General features: G+C 33.1%; 2 long non-coding RNA genes across 2 annotated transcripts; both read left to right on the top strand.

Moving 5' to 3' along the window:
- Positions 1-1879: 1879 nt before the first annotated feature.
- LOC136275429 (uncharacterized) lies at positions 1880-2773 on the top strand. Its single transcript, XR_010713994.1, has 3 exons — positions 1880-1961; positions 2184-2325; positions 2502-2773. It is a non-coding gene; the product is annotated as an uncharacterized lncRNA (long non-coding RNA).
- A 650-nt stretch (positions 2774-3423) lies between these two features.
- LOC105337473 (uncharacterized) lies at positions 3424-15722 on the top strand. Its single transcript, XR_010714342.1, has 4 exons — positions 3424-3580; positions 8178-8314; positions 10175-10350; positions 15615-15722. It is a non-coding gene; the product is annotated as an uncharacterized lncRNA (long non-coding RNA).
- The last annotated feature ends 6138 nt before the right edge of the window (positions 15723-21860 follow it).

The following is a 21860-nucleotide window of genomic DNA, read 5'->3' as shown; positions in this document are numbered from 1 at the left end:
GGAAAGTTATGCGTTATTTTATGTCTGGAAAAAATATAAAAACCCCTCTGAAGTAGTATTTTTCCACAGTGATTAAATAAACATTCCTGACCGTATAAAGTCGAAGGAAAACAATTTAAAAGGTATCAGTGTTTTACATTTGACAAACATCTACCTAGACAGAATCTGCGTTACTATTCAAAATAATTCATCCCATACGTGGGTTCAACATGCCCGGATCACGCAGTTAATTATTAGGGAAAACCTTGAACTTTTCATACATTTTTCATTTTTCCAAGGAACAGCCTATTGTTGGACAACCTCCTTTGTTCACAGAAGTTCTCTAAACGTATAATGTGTGTTTTATCTTTTCCTCAAGTTTGTACACGGTTTGGCTGTAAACAACGGCTTTAAAATGAATGCCCGTCTTTGATTTACTATTCAAATTTAAGGATGTCAGCTGACCCTTACCATGTTGTAAAGCTTCGTGCTTTTTATATACAGTAAATTCAGCGCTAAAACTTGCTGATTCTTATGGCTCTAATATCAATAGATGATGTGAGTTAAAAAAAGTTGTTTATATAAATTAAATCTTCACTTGTTTACTTTTAACCGGAGCCCATAGGTGCACTCGTTCTTTATATATCAATAACGTAGCTACTGAATTTTTCACAGTATAATGTTAATTATGGACAGAGACACATGAAAAAAACAAACCAAAAACACTTCTTCCTGAATATCAATGTTTGCTTAAAGTTTGCTTTAAACTCTTACTTCATGGATTCTAAGTAAAGTTACGTAATAAGATGTATAAATTAGGTTTTTGAATTCCAGTTACAGAGAAAGTTGTATGAAAACATACTTGCATGATTTGAAAAACAAGTTTAATCTGAGTATCATGAAAAAGGGTCATAAACAAGCAAACACTAGCCTGCATGGGAATCCGTCTTATTTACAGCATTTAGTTTATTTAAAAGGCATATTGCTTTGTTTGTTTTCTCTACATCTATATGTTAGTATCAGGCGTTTAAAAATATTTGTTAAGAGGGTTTGGTGTCCTTTGCTTTTGTTAAGGTTGTTTCAATCTCTTATCATTAGGAGCTTCGTATAAAGATCTAGGATAAAATGTTATTCAAAAATTAAATTTTCCTTCCATTTATTTGTATATAATAGTTTAGAGCTTTTAGAATCATAATATTAAGTTAAATCTAAATTATTTATTGACCACCAAGCCTATTGTTTTTATTTCTTTGTTTGTTTTTATATCAACAAAATTGTTGTAGATCAAATTCTTTTGTTTGTGACCGATGGGAGAGATAACAATGATACTGAAGGAAACTCCCTGGAAGTAATACGAAACGAAAACGAGGAGCTACTAAACAGGGTCGTAATCAACACGTACGGTATAGGCTCAGGTAGGAGTATGGTTCACTGATCATGATGGACCACAATATGCAAGATATTGAAAAAGTACTTTTTGTTCCAAAATTGCGATAAATTTAAGTGGACCTTATACCTTTAAGTCCAAAGATTAGCCGTATAAAATGATCTGCAGTAAAAATAAAGATCTTATTATGACACTTCTGTGTAAAATTGAATTTGTAGAAATGCAAATAAATCTTATCGTGATACATTATTCATTATATTGCAAATTGAAATTACATTTTAGGAAATTGTTGATACTATACGCAACAAATAATTCAAGCACAGCATTGTTTGCAAGCTTTGTAAGCTCCTGATAATATTAGTATTTTTATATACAGCTTAATTATATGGTTCCATAATTTCAGAAGAATCTTTAAAACGATCGTATATTTTCTACAATTTGACTATACATGTACCTAAATTATAATCATTAATAATGTTAAAAGCTATATTTCATGTTGTTACACCTTTTGTTAGAACTTAGTTACGATACAAAAAAGCTGTTAAGGAACATGGCAGAACAAACATTAAACAACAACTCATATGGGTATGTAAAGGTATGTTATGATTCAGAAAGGTAATCATGAGCACGTACTGATAATTTATTTATTGATGCCTTATAATTTTTTATGTGAGAAAATCATATAATGTGAATGTCTTATAAGTGTAAATAAATAGCGTCACTATTTTTTGAATAAAAAGATGTCTCATGACCATAGCTTGTTGATTGCTCAGATGCTATTGCAAAAGGAGTAATGCTTTTAATTGATCAATTATAGCGAGGGCAATGTAAATTTATCACAGAACAAACAACATCCTCTCTGCGAAAGGTCATGGGGACCTACTACGAAATCTTAGATACTGTAACCACATCAACGTCACCAACCTACACACAACCTTACAAAGACCTTTTTACTGATGGTGAGCTTGGCTTGACTTTAAATCTTTAAATTTAAGAGAGCGTTCATAAGATATTGTAAGCGATTTATCCGATTGTCAAGTAATTAAGTTGCTAATGAATATAATAAAAAAACAAACATCATTGTTATTCACATTAGAAAATTATGAAAAGCAAAGCTTTATTTATTTTTTCATAGAATTGATCATCACGGGTTGTCTGCCGTTTATTTTGAAAAAGGGTGTTCATGGTGTTATATGCGCTGATATTTTGATAAGCAAATTAGTGGCCGAGATTTTGTATTTTAAACACGGAGAGTTTACCTATGCATTTATCATGGACGGTGAGGAACGGACATTGGTTCATCCACTACTTTCTGATCCTCGTGACGTCAGTGCACAGGAACAGGACATCAATAACATTTACAATTTTGAGACTTCCGGTGATGTGTCCGATGTCGTTGATTCAATGAAAAAGAAAGTTTATTTTTTTTTATAAAGTTTAAGAATGTAATATATTATTTTATGACAGGAAAGTATTTTATTAAATCAGTTTAAATATAATTAACATCCATAATCAAATTAAACTGATTTTAGTGTTTAATATAACTGAACTAAAATGAGTTCTGAATCGTCTAGCTAGTAAATTGAGAAATTTTTGATTTGCATGGTGATTATAAAACGATATCTGTTTTTCTGGGTGACAAGTTTGTTATTGTCATTGTTTATTTTGACCAAAGATTAAATGACGTAAGTGTTAAATTTGATAATAAAAACAGAACAAATCATACAGAATTCTTTTTATGTGCCGATGCATTCTTCATTAATTTCACATTAGCCGTTAGTGTATGTGCCTTCGAAGAAAAGTAAGTTTAGCAAATATTTCTACAGGGGGTTGAAAGGACTGAAACCTTTATATACACAAATCATAGAAACTGGAGGACAAAAGTATCAAGACAGCGACTCCATGCAAACCATGAAAGCTGTTTACTACTGGGCTCCGGTATGTGTCTGTCTCTTTGTCTATGTGTCTATGTTTATCCCTTCATTTGTGTATCGAAAAAGAAATGATATTCTTACGTATATTATATCTTATTTTTTAAGATAAAGGCACCTGGGAGTAATTTTTCACTCTGTATTGTGGTGGAAAGAAACAGCATTGTGAGTGATATAGAAAACTTAAATCAGCCCATCTCCGGGGACTTTGTTTACCACCGCTGGGATTTGAACCGGTGGCCGGCTCCATTATGTCGGCATTTCAGTAGATATGCTACAAAAGGTCTGTATTTTGTTTTTGACAGATATGAGTATATATTCATTTTTCATACTCAAAACTGTATTATTTCGTTTTTTATTAGCTCACCTTAGCTGAAAGCTAAAGTGAGCTATTCTGATCACATTTTGTCCGTCGTCCGTCTGTTCGTTTGTCCGTCTGTAAACTTTTTTACATTTTGAACTTCTTCTCTAAAACCGCTTGGCCAACTTTAACCAAATTTGGCACAAAGCATCTTTATGGTAAAGCAAATATAAATTGCAGAAATGAAAGACCGATCTGTATTCAAAGCGGAGAAAACATCGAAGCTGTGGAAAGAGGGAGGTGCATTTTTAAAATTCTTCTTTTCAAGAACTATTGAGTCAAATTCAACGCAATTTAAGATAAATAATACTTATATAAAGGAAATAATAAATTGCAAAAATTAAAGGCCAATCTTTTTCCGAATTTTAGTTATTACGAAAATAATAATTTGAAGGGGTGGGCTTCGATCAGTTTATAACTTCGGGTTCGGTATTCCATATCTCAAAAACATTTTTGGAGCGGCCATTTTGAATTATGATAAAATGGGTCAATCTTTCAATGATGAATTTGGTTGTTTTGGAGCATTTCGAGTGCGAGAGGAATCTTTGAAACATGCAAGATAAATTAATGCCGATTTTATTAAGTTAATTGAGATTAAATATTCAAATGTGTTGATAGTTTCACCTTTGACGGTGGGTTTAGCTTGTTTTGATTTTCGTTCCGTTTTCATGAATTACGGTTTGCTCAAGTGAGCTATTCTGATCATATTTTGTCCGTCGTCCGTCTGTCCGTCCGTCTGTCCGTCTGTAAACTTTTTTTTACATTTTGAACTTCTTCTCTAAAACCGCTTGACAAATTTGAACCAAATTTGGCACAAAGCAGCCTTATGGGAAGGCAAATATGAATTGCAGAAATGAAAGACCGATCTTTATTTAAAGCGGAGAAACCTCGAAACTGTAGAAAAAGGGGGCTGCATATTAAAAAATCTTCTTCTCAAGAACTACTGAGTCAAATTCAACGTAATTTTGCCAAAAAAAAATTCTTACGGGAAGGAACAGATAATTGCAAAAGTTATTGGCGACTTTTGTTTCAGGTTTGTGTAATTTACGACAAAAAATATAAAGATATAAAGGCTGTCAATCAGTATATAACTTCGGGTTTGGTATTCTATATCGAAAACGAATTGTTTAAGGCAGCCATGTTTGAATGTTGACGCATGAAAAACAGGTCAAACTGACAAAGATGAATTCACTTGTTGTGCAACAGTTTACGTGTGAAGGGATACTTGAAACATTCTAAAAATATTTGTACCGATTTCGTGAAGTGAATTGAGGTTAAATCTTTCAATGCGTTGACATTTTTTACTCGTGACCGTGGTTTTACGTTGTTTTGAATTTCATGTATGCTTTTTAACTTGACGGGAAATATCGCCAGTATTTTGGAATTTTTACGTATCGAATCAAATATAGACTTCGGTAAATCAAACAGTTAATTGTTTACAACACAAGATGAGCAAAATCTGATGCACTAACAACATATTATATTATAAATACTATACATTCTATTGGTTATTCGGTACGATCTCTACGTTATTGTTGATTATAATGCAACGGGTTTTGTTAAGATTCTCTGAATTTTCAGTCTAAACGAAGATTATTTTGCTGCTAAAATATATAGGTATATATATATTATGAAAAATAAATTGTGCTCTTTTTTGTTTTAGCGATTGTTTCTTCTGTGTTAATTGTTTACAATTTTCTCTTTACTATAACCATATTCATCTGTGTCAAGTTTCGAATTATAAGCAAGATACAGAACTTTGCTCACAGAACTGAGGGCATGCTTTTGTTCATTCTGAATAGGAAATACCAAGTTTAAGTTGAATGTAATTTACTTTTGTGAAGAAAAAAGCAGAATAGTGTGTGCTGTATTTTGCTTATAATTCTACGATTGACGCTGAAATTTTGTTTTATCACTAGAAATGTCTCACTTAACGTTAAATACTTGTACCGAAAAATTAAAAGGATGATATGCAGTAACAACTTTTTGGAGCCTCCTCCCTATACAATGAATCTTCACCAACTTCGTTGGTTTTTCAGTCAAAATTAAATAAAAAAGATCTCTTTAAAACAGTTAAAAACATTTGTTAAATGTATTATCGCTATTCTATAGAACAAATTACAGCGGAAAATCATCTTGATTTGTAGCCATTTGTAAACGTTGATTTTGAATAAAGGGTGGGCCTTAGTAAAAAAGAGCGATATGCCTGTCAATACATTGCAGTCTGAGGCTCATTGAGAGGGGGGCTAGACCTTATCAGAAATCTTGACAAGCAAAAAAAAAGATTTTGAGTACGGCTATGTCTAACTTTGCAAAAAAAAAAAGTGTGGGGGGGGGGTCCCCTCCACCCAGCTCCGAAGCTTATGCATAAATTAAATATATAATAGCTCTTTAACATATCACATGACAACATTTTTCATTCGAGTGTATTCATCGATCAAGTGAGTAAGGTTATAAAACGTAGCACGAGTCCACGCCTGGTAAACAACATTCGTTCATAATGCAGAGGACCAATTAAATTTTTGAATGTTTTTAATTTGAGTACCTTGAGGTACAATTTTCCTCTTTCATATTATTTATTATATTATAGGAATTTTTTTTAATACAATAACTAGCATAATACAATGTAGTTAAAGATGAATATGTACTTATATGCATGTTCTCATATATAATTTGATTATTTTATAAAGTGAGGGGGCAGAACTAAAATACATGTAAGGGGAATTGTAAGTTTAGAGTGTACAAAAATTTAGTTTTATTTCTTGCATAGGATCTTATTTTTGGTAAAAGTGGTATTTCATAAGGGTAAAATGTCAAAGATGAAGTGTAGGAAACTTAGTGTAAAATTTGGATACAGTTTATTTTATGGTATTCTATTTTTGTTTTTCTACCATGGCACAATATCCTTTGAACATCCATATAAAGCCATTGTTGCTCAGGTGAGCGATGTGGCCATTGGGCCTCTTGTCTATTGGGAAAATTATCGCCTGTATTTGGTATTTTGTAATGTTTACGTATCAATCAAACATAGACATCGGTAACTAAGACAGCTGACTGAATGTTGCGGAAAATAAGATGCATTAACGGGTACAGTACAATAAATTCAATGGTAATACGGTACATGTATGATCTTTGCGTAATAGTTGATTACTGCAATGTGTTATAGGCTAGTTGTCAGTATTTTATCTAGTCTATTCAGTTTAAACGGAGATTAATTTCGCTGATGGAAAAATACAAAATGTGTGCACATGTAGCAGAGACATGAATAATTGTTAGTTCACCTAGTGTAAAATATATAGAGAAAAATCTTTAAAAATATTCTTCTAAAAAATCAATCGGCCAGAAAAGCTGTAACTTGTGTGAAAGCATCCTCAGGTAGTGTAGATTCAAGTTTGCCCAAACCATGATCCCTGGGGGTACGGTGGGGCCACAATGGGGGATCAAATTTTGAGATAGAAATATATAGAGAAAAATCAAAAATCGGCTTCTCTAAAACCAGTGAGCCAGAAAAGCTGTTACGTGTGTGAAAACATCTTTAGGTAGTCCAGATTCAAATTTTTTAAATTTAGATCCCCGGGGGCTAGGTGGGGCCACAGTAGGGGGGGGGGGGTCGAAATTTTTACATAGGAATACATGGAGAAAAATCTTCTCAACAAAAACCAGTAGGCCAGACAAGTTGTAACTTGTGTTGAAGCATCCTCAGGTAGTGTAGATTCAAGTTTGTTCAAACCATGATCCCGGGGGTAGGGTGCGGCCGCAGTGGGCATTTGAAAATTTTCTTCTCAAAAGCCAATTGGCCAGAAAAGCTTTATCTTGTGTGGACGCATCCTCGGGTAGTTTTGATTCATTCTAGTTTGTTCAAACCATGATTTCAGGGGTTAGGCTGGGGCCACCATTGGGGGCGAGTATAGGAATGGACATAGGAATGTAAAGAGTAATATCTTCTTTTCAAAACTCAATTAAGCAGAAAGGTATAATTGGAGTGGAAGCATCTTCAGGGTGAGTAATATAAATATAGAGAGAAAAATCTTTAAATATTAGATAAAAAAGGTTGAGACTATAATTATGGGATGGCAAATTTTTAAATAGGAAATAAATTTGATCGTTCTATATTATATATATTGTAAATAGTATTCCTAATATGCCAACATATTGATATTTGTTGATTCTCAGTTATTTAGACTGTGGCCGTCGATAATTCTTGGGCCACACAAGGGGGTCAAAGTTTGATGTAGGTTCATATGTATATGAACAGTTGTTTAAGATTTTTTGAGAATGGTAATGCTCAGTATTTGATATCATCTGGTTACAAAAGAGGCTCAACATAAGAACATGGGTAGAAAATTTTGAAAATCTTTTAATACAGGATCTGTAATACTCATTCATTGTCGCAATATTTTGGATATGACTCCATGAAGCTGATCTTATGTCTAATGTTGCTAAGGGGAGCGATATGGCCCATGGGCCTCTTGTTTAATTAACTCTCTAGATGAAATGTTAACGAGCATATATTCGCCAGCCAAAACTACAGTAAAACTAACACCAGACGCTTTCAAGGAGGCATCCTTATACACCGGAGTCAAGGAAACGGAAGTCAGCGTCAAGCAGTTAAAAGACTTTATTTCTGGAGACATCACCACCAATCCAGGCTTAAAAGTAATTAAATACCAGTATCTTACAAGTAATAACTTTCCAAAAAGCTTGCCTGACTAAACAAAATTATTCAATGGAAGTAGGCATGTACCAATTAGGCTGTCTTTAATATCAGAAATGAATTTTAATTTTCGCTGCTAATCATAAATTTCTAAACGGAACGAAATGTCAGGGATTACCAGGTGTCAAAATGTCAGTCTTTTTTTCGATCTAGAACATGTACATTTATGTAACTTGAAATTCAATTATTTTATTAAATCAATTTATTTTAGGAATGTACACATATCATATATGTGCATGTAAACTTGAAAACTGGAGATTAAATAGTCATTTTTAATAATTGTATTTGTTATGTTACGATGCAAATCTACTGCAAAGCATTTTTGAAAATTTCCAACCATATGAAATATGAAAGGGTATACAAACACGTATTGTTTTTTAATGTGTGTGGGACAGCTTCATCAAAAGCATGTTGACAAGCAATGAAAAAAAGGCGAATTCTAAAATTCATGTAAGAAACCCTAACTGTACTTTCAATTCAATTAGAATTCCTTATTTGCAGTTTCATTTATTACATGCTCCTACAAACGTGGAAGGGGGGGGGGGGCAAATCCATGATATTTCCATTTTTATATTAAGTTAAGAAACGTTCCTGCTGCAAACAAGTGGAAGGGGGGAGCATGATACGTGCCTGTGATGTAAACACAAGGTGTTCTCTGGGGTACTCACATAATTTCAAAGTACTCGCCCACTAATCGGCACGCAAAAAACTATAAATGTAACATTATGGCGCAAGTCCTGCTTAACCATTCGCACAACGGCTGAGATCTTGATCCAATTGTTTGAATGAACTCATCCATTTACAGAGATCCATGAGAGGGGGTCAAATGATTTTTTTTTAGTATTGTTTTGTAACAGCTACATTTAAGTCTATTATACTTTGGATCTGATGTTTTGGAACAAATCTATCGAATTAACAAATACACTTGATTAGTAATTGTTAAATGTAGCAATGCACTTTTAGAAGACACGCGATGGATGATCCCTTTTCAAGATTAATGAAATCGCCCAACTGAACGAAAATCGGGCCACATCCCGCATTGGCGATTTAGTTCCTCCAGTAAACATTCCAGAGGTATAAATATATATTTGTTTTAATCCAAACTGATGCCTCTCTTGTAATAATGATAATCCTACACCAATTATTACTTACATTGTACCGTAATAAACAATAATGTTACAACCTGTTGCAATGACCCCTCCCCCTTTTCCACCGTTCAAATATGGTTGAATGTTGATCTATTTTTAAATCAGGATTACACACTTCTACTGCATGGTGAACACCCCTTTTACTTAAAAACTCGCTGTTGTTATTACATCCCATATAAAATTTCATCAATTGTGAATGTAAATGCTGACACCTTAAGCATGCATCAGTTAATCGTTTTTTGTAAAGTATCATGATATTGCTTGCTCCAATTGTCTGCACTGTTTCGGAGAATGAAACTTTTAAATCTTAGATATGCCTGACGTCATGGCGTCAGGCAATAATATAATCAAATAAGTAAGATAAATCAACAAGTGACAAAATCTAGTGCCTTGTAATGATACGAAATTAGTAGGAAAAACCAACATTTCACCAACATTTACCGTGAAATCAAATTGTTTAATCCAAGAGATCAAGAAATTCATTATAAATGGAACAAAGCATTATTTTAATGCTTACTCTTTTGAAATAAAATGCTCGAGATTTTAATGTCACTTGTTCCATTTGCATTGCCTATTTCTATTCGATTTATTCTTCGCCGTTCGTCGATCATGATTTGCTATATTTCGATTTACCTTCTGTTTCTGCTTTTTTAGACATCAGCAATTAAATCTATACGATTAACTTACCCAATGGAAAAGTTGTGGACGACGACGTCAAAGGAAGAGGCTCCGTACTTAGTGTGGCGTTACGTCATGACGGAAGACGGAGTACAAAGGATATACCCAGGGGTACGACTGACAGATGACTACGATCACAAGCTAACGCCATGGTAAGGGATTACCAGGTGTCAAAAACTAGTTCAGACACTATTCACAATTGGACCTTGTGTTTTCATTTGTTCACAATTACTTTGTTTACAATGATTCTTATTTAAAGCATAACATAATATTTCATATCAGTTGTCGAGTAGCTGCCGTCACAAGGTTCATTTAAGTGCAATATGGTAGGAATTATTACTTATAGTTTAAAAAATAATTAGTTAAAATATTGATTTCTTTTCATATTTTTCTAAATGTACCCAAAAAATAGTCCAAAACTATAATTGAAAATAATAGAGACGATTAAGAAATGTGTTAATGCCTTTAAATGCAAATTCAAGTTGCATGGCATGCTTTCCTTTGAAGATAGTTTTATATAATAAAACTAATACTGTCGATCGACGTCACAAGATAACGCTTGAACGAAGGTGTGGTCAAAATTACGTAGCATATTTACAAAAGTAATCTGTTTAGCGGACATAATTTCATATGCTATATTTTGTTCTAGGTAATCAAACTATCAATGATAGCTTCCAAACTTTAATTTGACACGAATAAATTTGGTTGAGGTAAACAATAATTTAAAATAAAAAAAGAATAATGTTTCTATGAGCCTGAATTGGTAAAAACTTGATTCCATTCCAAGCAATTTGATTTGTTTATATTGCAATAACATTTTGACCATTTAAACTTAACAATGGCATTAAATTGACCATGTACTGAATTGAATTAAAAAAAATTCACCTTAACAATTATTATACCTGCACTTTCTAAAGAAAGTTCGGGTATATTGTTGTTACCCTGTTCCGTCCGTCCGCCCGTCTTTCACATCTTACTTTCTCAAAATGTTCTTACATCTTAAAAACCAGCAAACTAAATTATTTGAGTTTGATTTGGGGTGCCATGTTTAAGTAAAAAAATTCTCTGGTAGTCCTTCGGTTCAAATAAATGGTAAGAAATGACGTTTTTTTTACACAAAAAACTCTTCTTCCTCGAACTCCTCCTACATTTTCAACAAATCATCTTTTTGAGTATGTTTTAGGGTATCCTATAGATGAGCAAATTGAAACTTAAACTTCAATTTTGGCCTGGGGGTCATTTAATGGCTGAAACTTGTCATTTGTTTTGTTTTGGGTTTTTTTTTACAAAAAAAATGTTTTAAAAACGTCAACAATTATTGAAGTAGCCAAATGATCTTCTAAAATATAATTAGGGGTGTCATTTTTAGGTGTGATCAGGTTCCAGAATTTTTTTTATAAAAGGGATCAGTGAGCAACAAAAATTGACATTTTTTGGGGGGGAAAAGTATGGTTCCCATAACTCCTCTTTCAATTTTTGGAGTAGCTACGTCATCTCTTGGAATATAATTGGGACTGTCCTAAAGATGTGCAATAACTTTCAAGGTTTTATCAATTTAAATTTTTCCAGGGATTCAAAAAATAGCAGAAAATTGACATTTGTCACTCCACAAAAAAAATTAATCCTAGAACTTCTCTTATGATTTAAGGGATAGACACATCATAGGGATTGTTCTACAAATTGCATTAAGGTTTTTATTAATTTAAATTTCATCGAGGAGGTTAAATAGTAGCAGAAAATTGGCGGTTATCACTCCAAGAAAACCCATAGATCCCAGAACTCCTCTTATGATTTAAAGAAAAGACACATCATATTTTGGGATATGAAAGGGACTGTTGTATAGATTTGCATTAAGGTTTTGAAAAATTAAATTTAACCTCGGGGCCCATGACCTATATACCGTTTGATGTCTTTTAAGGATAAAAAATATATGGTTAAGGGGTGGGGAATCTCAACCGTTTTCAAGATATTAGTGTTCTTCCTGTTCGAGGGGGTCACGACCACCCCCGGCGCCAATGACATACATACCATTTAATGCCCTTTGACACAAGGAATGGTATAAGGGTGGAGATTTCAACTGTTTTGAAGATATTAAGGGACTTGCTGTTCGAAGGGGTAAGGACCACCCACTGGGTGACCTGCATAACATTTGATGCCCCTTGACATAGGGAACAAGAATATATATATGGTTTAGGGGTCATGATTATAACAGTTTCTGAGAAATATGGTAATTTCAAATTCCTAGGGGGTGGGGATTACGCCAGGCCTCAGATCTCATAAACCCTATATATTAACAGTAACCGTCAATATATGATTATGAAAACCCTATATTATTATAAAGGAAACTTATTTTAAAGGAAACTTTGGGAATAATTGTTTAGTTTTAAACAGGAAACGGGTATTAGCTTGACCGCTTTCATTCTATGTGTCTCTTTTGATAATATGATTAAAATTATGTGTCAAGATACAAAAGATACTTGATATAGGCGGATTACAAAATTATGCAAAACCAACTCGACCGAACAATGGATTGAATGAGTTGTTGAAATACTTACTAAATGTATTTAACGACGAAAGAGAATACGTTAAAAGATCATCACTGACATGATACATGAATATTAACACTTGTCAATGTTCTTCTATTTAAAAAGTTTTAAATTCACATTGTTGCATTGTTTAGAGAGAAAAATACTTGACTTTTTTAAGAACAAATCCTGGCATTCCGTAAAAAAAGTTACAAAAAGAAAAAAACAGCACGATCACGCACGATCGCGCACGGTAAAAAACGCAAACGCATTTTTCTGATACATGCACGATCCCGCACGTAACACGAACGATCACTCACGTTACACGAACTAACTAACAAGATTAGCTTGTCAACAATAACGTTGTTACCACTATATAACGAACTTTTATCCACATAAATATCGACATATGTGTTTTATACCACCATAAATTAATACTTACATCTTCTGTCTTGGCAGTTCTGCATTGAAAATCATTGTGCAATATAATCGTGATTTAATTTGCTCTGTTTACAATCTTCTTTGTTGCAACCGCATGTACAGGCTTTCGTTTTTATCAAAAAATTCTTTTTATGAAGAGTATGTGTGTGTAAAGGGGGGGGGGGGGGGGTCAGAGTAATGTGATTGTGTTTGAAAGGGGGGAGGGGGGGGGCAGGTGTATTTTTGCCTGACGTCAAGGTAATTTTACTAATACGGTAATATAAATGAATTTTCACAGGGGAGGAGGGTCTGGACCCCTAATTTCCACCCCTCTCTAAATCCGTGCACACTATGATGTTGGCACAAAGAACCAAATCTAAAGCCGGCAACCACCGAGGGGAAGGAGCATAATTTAGTTGTGTTTGTAATAATTATATAGAAAATAATTTCTCTTACAGGAAATGTTAAGGTGATTGTTTAACTTAAAAATTCTTATGCAAAAAATTCAACCCCAAATTGTACATAAAGGGCTGCTTATGTGTATTATGGGATGGGATCTCATTTCATAAAATTAAATTTTTAACCGGGTTTTCCAACGGAAAAATCCGGTTATTAAAATGGTGAAAATGGCGGGCGGGCGGGCGGGCGGCTGCCAAAAGGGTACCCTCATTGTACGGATAACTCCTCCTACAGTTTTCAAGATAGGAAGTTGTTCTTTTGCAGATCAATTGTACATATATAAGAGGTGTGCATATTGCTAGGATTTTGATTTCCAATAATTAATGAAAAAAATACCAGCTTTTGAACTTAGTCATTTTTTGGCAAAATGTTGCATATAGGGAACCCTCATTGTACGGATAACTCCTCCTACAGTTCTCAAGATAGGAAGTTGTTCTTTTGCAGATCAATTGTACATATATCAGAGGTGTGCATATTGCTAGGATTTTGATTTCTGATAATTTATCGAAAAAATACAAGCTTTTGAACTTAATCATTTTTTGGCAAAATATTGCATATAGAGTACCCTCATTGTACGGATAACTTTCTCTACAGTTCTCAAGATAGGAAGTTGTTCTTTTGCAGATCAATTGTACATATATCAGAGGTGTGCATATTGCTAGGATTTTGATTTCCAATAATTAATGAAAAAAATACCAGCTTTTGAACTTAGTCATTTTTTGGCAAAATATTGCATATAGGGTACACTCATTGTACGGATAACTCCTCCTACAGTTCTCAAGATAGGAAGTTGTTCTTTTGCAGATCAATTGTACATATATCAGAGGTGTGCATATTGCTAAGATTTTTATTTCCGATAATTTATCGAAAAAATACCAGCTTTTGAACTTAGTCATTTTTTGGCAAAATATTGCATATAGCGTACCCTCATTGTACGGATAACTCCTCCTACAGTTCTCAAGATAGGAAGTTGTTCTTTTGCAGATTAATTGTACATATATAAGAGGTGTGCATATTGCTAAGATTTTGATTTCCGATAATTTATCGAAAAAATACCAGCTTTTGAACTTAGTCATTTTTTGGCAAAATATTGCATATAGGGTACCCTCATTGTACGGATAACTCCTCCTACAGTTCCCAAGATAAGAAGTTGTTCTTTTGCAGATTAATTGTACATATATCAGAGGTGTGCATATTGCTAGGAATTTGATTTCCGATAATTTATGAAAAAAATACCAGCTTTTGAACTTAGTCATTTTTTGGCAAAATATTGCATATAGGGTACCCTCATTGTACGGATAACTCCTCCTACAGTTCCCAAGATAGGAAGTTGTTCTTTTGCAGATCAATTGTACATATATCAGAGGTGTGCATATTGCTTGGATTTTGATTTCCGATAATTTATTTAAAAAATACTAGCTTTTGAACTTAGTCATTTTTTGGAAAAATGTTGCATATACATGTAGGGTACTCCATTTCACTGGATAAGGGTTGACATGGATTATGGATACAGTTTACATAAAAGAAAACCCGGTTTGCTGTCACATTGACAGCTTTTCACTTGTTTAGGAATTACCGGACATTTTCATGTAGCCTTCGTTTTTACTAAAACTGGTACAAAACAGTGTTATTTAGGGTCAAGCACTTGGTGCGGGTATTACTGACTATAGACACCATATAGTTATTATTATAATAAAATATAAGTATTATATATATACTAAGCAAAGTCTCATCTATATCAATAATTCTGGGGTTTTTTAAGTCAATCAAATTTATCACAAGCAGCAAAAAATAATTAAGAAGGATTTTTTTTCCTGTTATACTAATATAACATTGGACAAATGACGTTACTTTGGAGAAATCGTAATAACATTTAATGCTATATCGGAATACATACGTACATTTAAAATTCTTTTTTTAACTATGGGCATAATTTTATTTTCAATGAACCATGTGAATAAACTTGAATAAATGCAACACATCGTATTCTCACTTAATTTTCTCTTCGTTAGGTACCATAGAACTAGAGTGCAGAAGTTAATAAATGTCGTGTCGGCCCCCTATGAAGATTTTTGGGGGTCAGGAAAAATAATCTCTCTTACAAGATCAATATTGAAAGGGTAAATTCTATATTATCTATTGTTTTAAGATCATCTGATTTCGTTTTTGTTCAAATTGTTTTTAAATGCATACATGTTAACTGCTGTTGTTTGTTGTAGTGGAACAAATAGTGGAGGGAAAGTCGAAGCTGTGATAGGTACAGATTTCTCAATCTATTCCTTCCATCAGATGCTAGAAGACAAATATCCAATATGTGCCAACAGGACCAAATACAAGTAATGTGTTTATTCTTTTTACTATCAAACAAGAGTAGAGCATTTTTTAATTTGTTTTACCTGAGTAGAGAGCAATTATATCAGAAGTTTTGAAACATTGTCAACCAGCCATTTAACCTCTGAAACTGAATATCTTTTAAAGACATGTTTAAGGTTTAATTTATCTTTTGATTTAATGTTCATAAAGAGTTATATATATATATATATATATATATTTAAATTTCAACACTATGAATTGATTATCAAATATCATCAAATAACTGGATGTTGTATATGTTAATATTTTGTATTTAGTTGCATCCTGATCGACAACAGCGGGTTCCTTGTTACACATCCGTATTACATAGAAACCACATCCCCAATAGAAGGACAAATTCACGTATCCTACCTGGTGTGTATACAAGAATAATATAAATGTCACTTTTATGCGTGTATCATTTTTGATTGTTAAATAATTCAATTTAACGAAATGTTATTGTTAATATGGCAGTTAATTAAGAAGTGTGTTTTTTCCACCAAATGACTTGATGTAAATGAAATGCAAACCTTCAGGTCTCGAATAATCACCCTTTATCGGTTAAACATTGTTTAGGCGATTTATAACTGATATTTCGGTGGTGTTTTATTCAAAATATATCTGATATTTATAGAGAAAAACGCAAAATGCAACTGTGTGAAATGGTACAATAAATGAAACTACTGCTCGAGATTGACTTTATGTGTTCTATTTATTGACAGACGATGCAAAACACAGCTGCTGTTGTTAACATGTTTTCAATGTATCTTATACTTTGCAAAGGTTAACAAAACCCCTTTTGCACATGCAAATGACAGGACATAGCAAAATGTATAGGGTGATTTCACCATGCATCGGACACCTTTGGATTTTTCCCTTTGTTCACGCATCAAATATCGTCCTAATATAAATATAACTTGTTTTAAAAGTTACGGGTTTTCCCCTTGCTTAATTATTGGAGAAAAAATTGTAAAATTGTTAAAAATGTAGAAAATAAAGCAAATTATTGAAGTGTTAAAGTATTTCACCATGGATCGGACAATATATACCAAGCATCGGACAGCTATATAGCAGCACAGTAGAGATAAAAAAAAACCCAACATTTTCTGGTTTTAATGCAAAAATACAAAGGTTCGGAAAAATTAATTTATTCAATTGCTTTTCAGATTTCTTTTAATGTAAATCCTCAAATCTACATATAGGAATTTTGACAATTGCTTCTGTTGAAAGGAATATTTATCATAAGGGGTTCTTTATCGTGCCCAGCTCCTACAGGAATTTTAAACCAAAAAGGCTTTGTCCGTAAAACTCGATTTTTAAGTGGAGGAGAATGTATGTATCAATTATTTTTGAATTTTTAGTTAACTTCACATTTAAAGTATATCACAAGGAATGGGCACATAATCTCCGTATTATAAGAAGAAATCATGCAGTGAAAACTGTCCGATGCATGGTTAATTTGTGTCCGATCCATGGTGAAATGAACATATGGTGCAAAAATGACCTTGACATTAATTGTTCAAATTTCTTGGATTTTATTTTAATCAAACTTTGTTTCAAAATTTACTTCTTTCTAATTATTTTACGCAGAGAGTGCATTTTCAATAAATCACAATCAAACGCACTACATTCAAATAACGCTTTAATGTAAAATCTTTGTAATTAAATTTTCAATAATGGCGTATTAGACGTCATTTTACAATGCCTATATTGCTATTTCTTTGACAATGTGACTGTCAAATTCTTAATAATGGTAAAGTTCATTAGTTTATAATTCAGGAATATACGAAACAACACATAAGCGCATGCACATTTATTTGTATATTAATAAACAAAGTTGTCAGATCCAAGGTATGTGTCCGATGCATGAATAATTCACCCTAAATCTTTTTCAGGAAGGAAGAATTTCACGTTGGCTGATAGATAAAGGGATAATGTACAGGCAACGGTGTACAGATACGGGGAACAAAAAGGAACAATTCACTTACAGTGTAAGAGTCCAACTGATAGAAAAATGTATAATAAACAACGTTAGGACCAGCATACTTTTATTTAAAAATGAAATGCTTTCCCGCGTTTATTAGTATAAATTTGGCGATAATTGCAGAAAAAATTCCCCGAGCGGATTATACTGTCAAATGTTCCTGTATTAAAAAAGGACATCATTTAACGTTATAAACATTAACTACGAGGGGCGTTCAATAAATAATATTACTAATCGGATTACAAAAAGTACAGGGTTCAATTAACCTTTGAATTTATTTTCACGGATGATTTGGTTCATATTATATTGATGGCCTATTTTACTGATCACGTTTCATCATAGAATACTTCGAGACACTGTAATGAATATATATGACTGGTAAGCCATCATCCAGTAAGCCTACAATTAGAGGCTACATGAAACCATGTGTCAGGCGAGGTAAAGACTCGAGAGAAATTTTCAAAAAACTGTGAAATGTGAATGGAAGCAAGTGTATGTCATTTAGACAAGTTTACGTGTGGGTCAACAAAAATTCAAAAATGGTTAAAGAGACCTTAAGGATAAGCCACGTCCTGGAGCACCTCGTAAGGCTTAAACAGATGCAATACTTGCAAAAGTAACCGATAAAATGGTAACAACTTTATTGTTGACAAGCCAATCGTATTAGTTAGTTCGTGTAACGTGAGTGATCGTAAGTGTAACGTGCGGGATCGTGCATGTATTAGAAAAATGCCTTTGCGTTTTTAACCGTGCGCGATCGTGCACGATCGTGCTGTTGTTTTGTTTTTTTTTTGTAATATTTTTTACGGAATGCTAGGATTTGTTCTAAAAAAGTCACGTATTTTTTTCTTTAAACAATGCAACAATGTGAACTTGAAACTTTTTAAATAGAAGAACATTGACAATTATTAACATTCATGTATCATGTCAATGATGATCTTTATAAGTATTCTCTCTTTCGTCGTTCAATACATTTAGTAAGTATTTCGACAACTCATTCAATCCTTTGTTCGGTCGAGTTAGTTTTGCATACTTTTGTAATCCGCCTATATCAAGCATCTATTGTATCTTGACACACAATTTTTATCATATTATCAAAAGAGACACATAGAATGAAAGCGGTCAAGCATACCCGTTTCCTGTTTAAAACTAATCAATTATTCTCCAAGTTTCCTTTAAAATGAGAATACGATACGCATTTATCTCTAGTAAATGGTATAAACATTTGGCAGAAATTCTATTTAGTCGCTTTAGAATTAAGAATAAATAGTAATAAATCAATTAGGTATCCTAAATTATGAAAACGATGTGTAAAATCGAAATTCTTTGGAACAAGGTAACAAGTTTACCTGTATCTAGCATAAATAAATCGTACGTACGGGAATCGGATTACATATCAAACAAACATTAAATAATCTTGTGTAGTTTATACATTATTTTCATTTCTTTTACACTTTATATTTTTTTTAACTTATGATATAAAATAATATTTGTTATGGAGAAAAAATAATAATTTGTGTTTGAATCCTTTATAATATTGTTTACTTATAAAAAAAAAAACAGCACATGGCTACTGTACATGCCGCTTTTCATTAAAACACAAGCATATTGTAGCACAAATTAATGCAATACGTTTCCTTAATTCTAATCTTAAAAATTAAATTTGATTTTGCGTGTTTAATTGTGAAGAATCGTTTTTTATTTGCGTGTTTTATTGTTATCGTTCATGTATCGTAAAAGTTCAGTAAGTTAGTGATCGTTCGTGTATCGTGCATGATCGTTATGCATCGTGTCTGATCGTTTATATATCAGAATAGTGCGTGTCGTTTGTCAACAATAACGTTGCTACCACTGAATCATTACTAATAATGGTCAATTAAGCACTGAGCAAATAGAAAATTAAGTAAGCATTTGATCCGGGACAGAATTTAAAATTAAAAATTAACATTTAAAGGGGCCACATCGCTCACCCGAGGAACAATTGCCTTAACTCTGATCAAATCAGCATTACATTATCAAAATATCTTGACAACTAAGTACAGTTCATCTTGCTATAAAAAATTGAAAATCTGCCAATTTGTAACCAAAGTTTTTTGGTAAATACCAAGCCTCTTTTGTTGTTATACCTCTAAGAAGATTTTTCTCTATTCCTATATCCCCCCCCCATTTCGTGGCCCCCTTTTCTCTAGGGAATCATAGTTTCATCAAACTTAACTCTGCATAACATGTGCTTTCACACTAAGTACTGAGTTTTGGACCGAAAACTTTCCCAGAATATTTTTAAAGATTTTCTCTATATATTCCTATGAAAAAATCTCAACCGCCATTGCGGCCCTAGAATTTACACTACCCGAGGATGCCTCTACACAAGTTTAAGCTTTTCTGGCCAAATAGTCTTTAAAAAGATTTTTAAAGATTTTCTCTATATGTTCTTATGTAAAAATGTATCCCCCATTGTGGCCTCACCCTACCCTGACTATTATTTAAACAAACTTGAATCTATATGATCTGGGGATGCTTCCACTCAAATTTGAGCTTTCCTGGCCTAATAGTTTTGAGAAGAAGATTTTTAAAGATTTTCTCCATATATAAAAAGTTATCCCCCACTGTGGCCTCGCCCTACCCCCTGGGACCATGATTTGACCAAACTTGAAGGAACATTATCTGAGGATCGTTTCACGCCAATTTGAGCTTTCTTGGCGTAATAGTTTTTTATAGAAAATTTTGTAAAAACTTTTTCTATATATTCCTGTTTAAAATTTAATCCCACAATTGTGGCCCCACCCTACCCCTGGGGACCATGATTATAAAAAACTTGAATCTACACTATTTAAGAATTCTTTCCTGGCTTGATAGTTTTTGAGAAGAAGATTTTTAAAGATTTTCTCTATATATTCCTATGTAATAATCCATTCCCCTATTGTTACCCAACCATACCCACAGGGACTATGATTTGAACAAACGTGAATTTACACTTCCTGAGGATGCTTCCATTTTAATTTGAGCTTTTCTGGCGTAATAATTTTTGAGAAGAATATTTTTAAAGATTTTCTCTATATATTCCTTTGTAAAACTTGATTCCCCTATTGTGGCCCCACCCTACCACCGGGGACCATGATTTGAACGAACTTGAATCTACACTACCTGAGGATGCCTCCATTTAAATTAGAACTATTCTAGGCTGATAGTTTTTGAGAAGATTTTTAAAGATTTTCTCTAAATATTCCTATGTAAAAATCCATTCCTCCATTATGGCCCCACCATACCCACGGGGACCATGATTGTAACAAACTTAAAACACACTACCTGAGGATGCTTCCATTTAAATTTTAGCTATTTTGGCCTTATAGTTTTTGAGAAGAAGATTTTTGAAAAATACCAACAAATTTTCAATAATTCTCAATTATCTCCCCTTTGAAGAAGGCATGGCCCTTCATTTGAACAAACTTGAATCCCCTTCACATAGGGATGCTTTGTGCCAAATTTGGTTGAAATCTGCCCAATGGTTCTGGAGAAGAAGAAGAAAATGTGAAAAGTTTACAAAAACAATGCCACCAACGCCAACGACGACGACAGACAACGGACATGTTTTGATCAGAAAAGCTCACTTTCAGCTCAGGTGAGCTAAAAAAAACCTTGACATCCGAAAGGTTAGTGCAAGGTGGTTACTTGAGAAACAAAAACGATTTCGGGTTGAACTGTGTAGAAACTTAAAATTCGACAGTATGACGTTTATCGGAAATTGTTTCAGGTAATGAAAACAGATACATTGTATTGAACCTCACAAGAAATTGAAAACAAGATGTGGTTGAATAAAAAGGCAAAACGCCCTGTTATAGCAAAACGATGCCAGAGTACAAAGAAAGTATTTTTTTTTTTGAAAAATTTTATTGACAAAGACAGTAGAAAAGGATACAAAGGA

Source organism: Magallana gigas, chromosome 5 (genome assembly GCF_963853765.1).
Source record: "Magallana gigas chromosome 5, xbMagGiga1.1, whole genome shotgun sequence".
Classification (NCBI taxonomy): Eukaryota; Metazoa; Mollusca; class Bivalvia; order Ostreida; family Ostreidae; genus Magallana; species Magallana gigas.
Note: the sequence above shows the minus strand (reverse complement) of the source record. Positions and strands in the feature narration are given on the sequence as shown.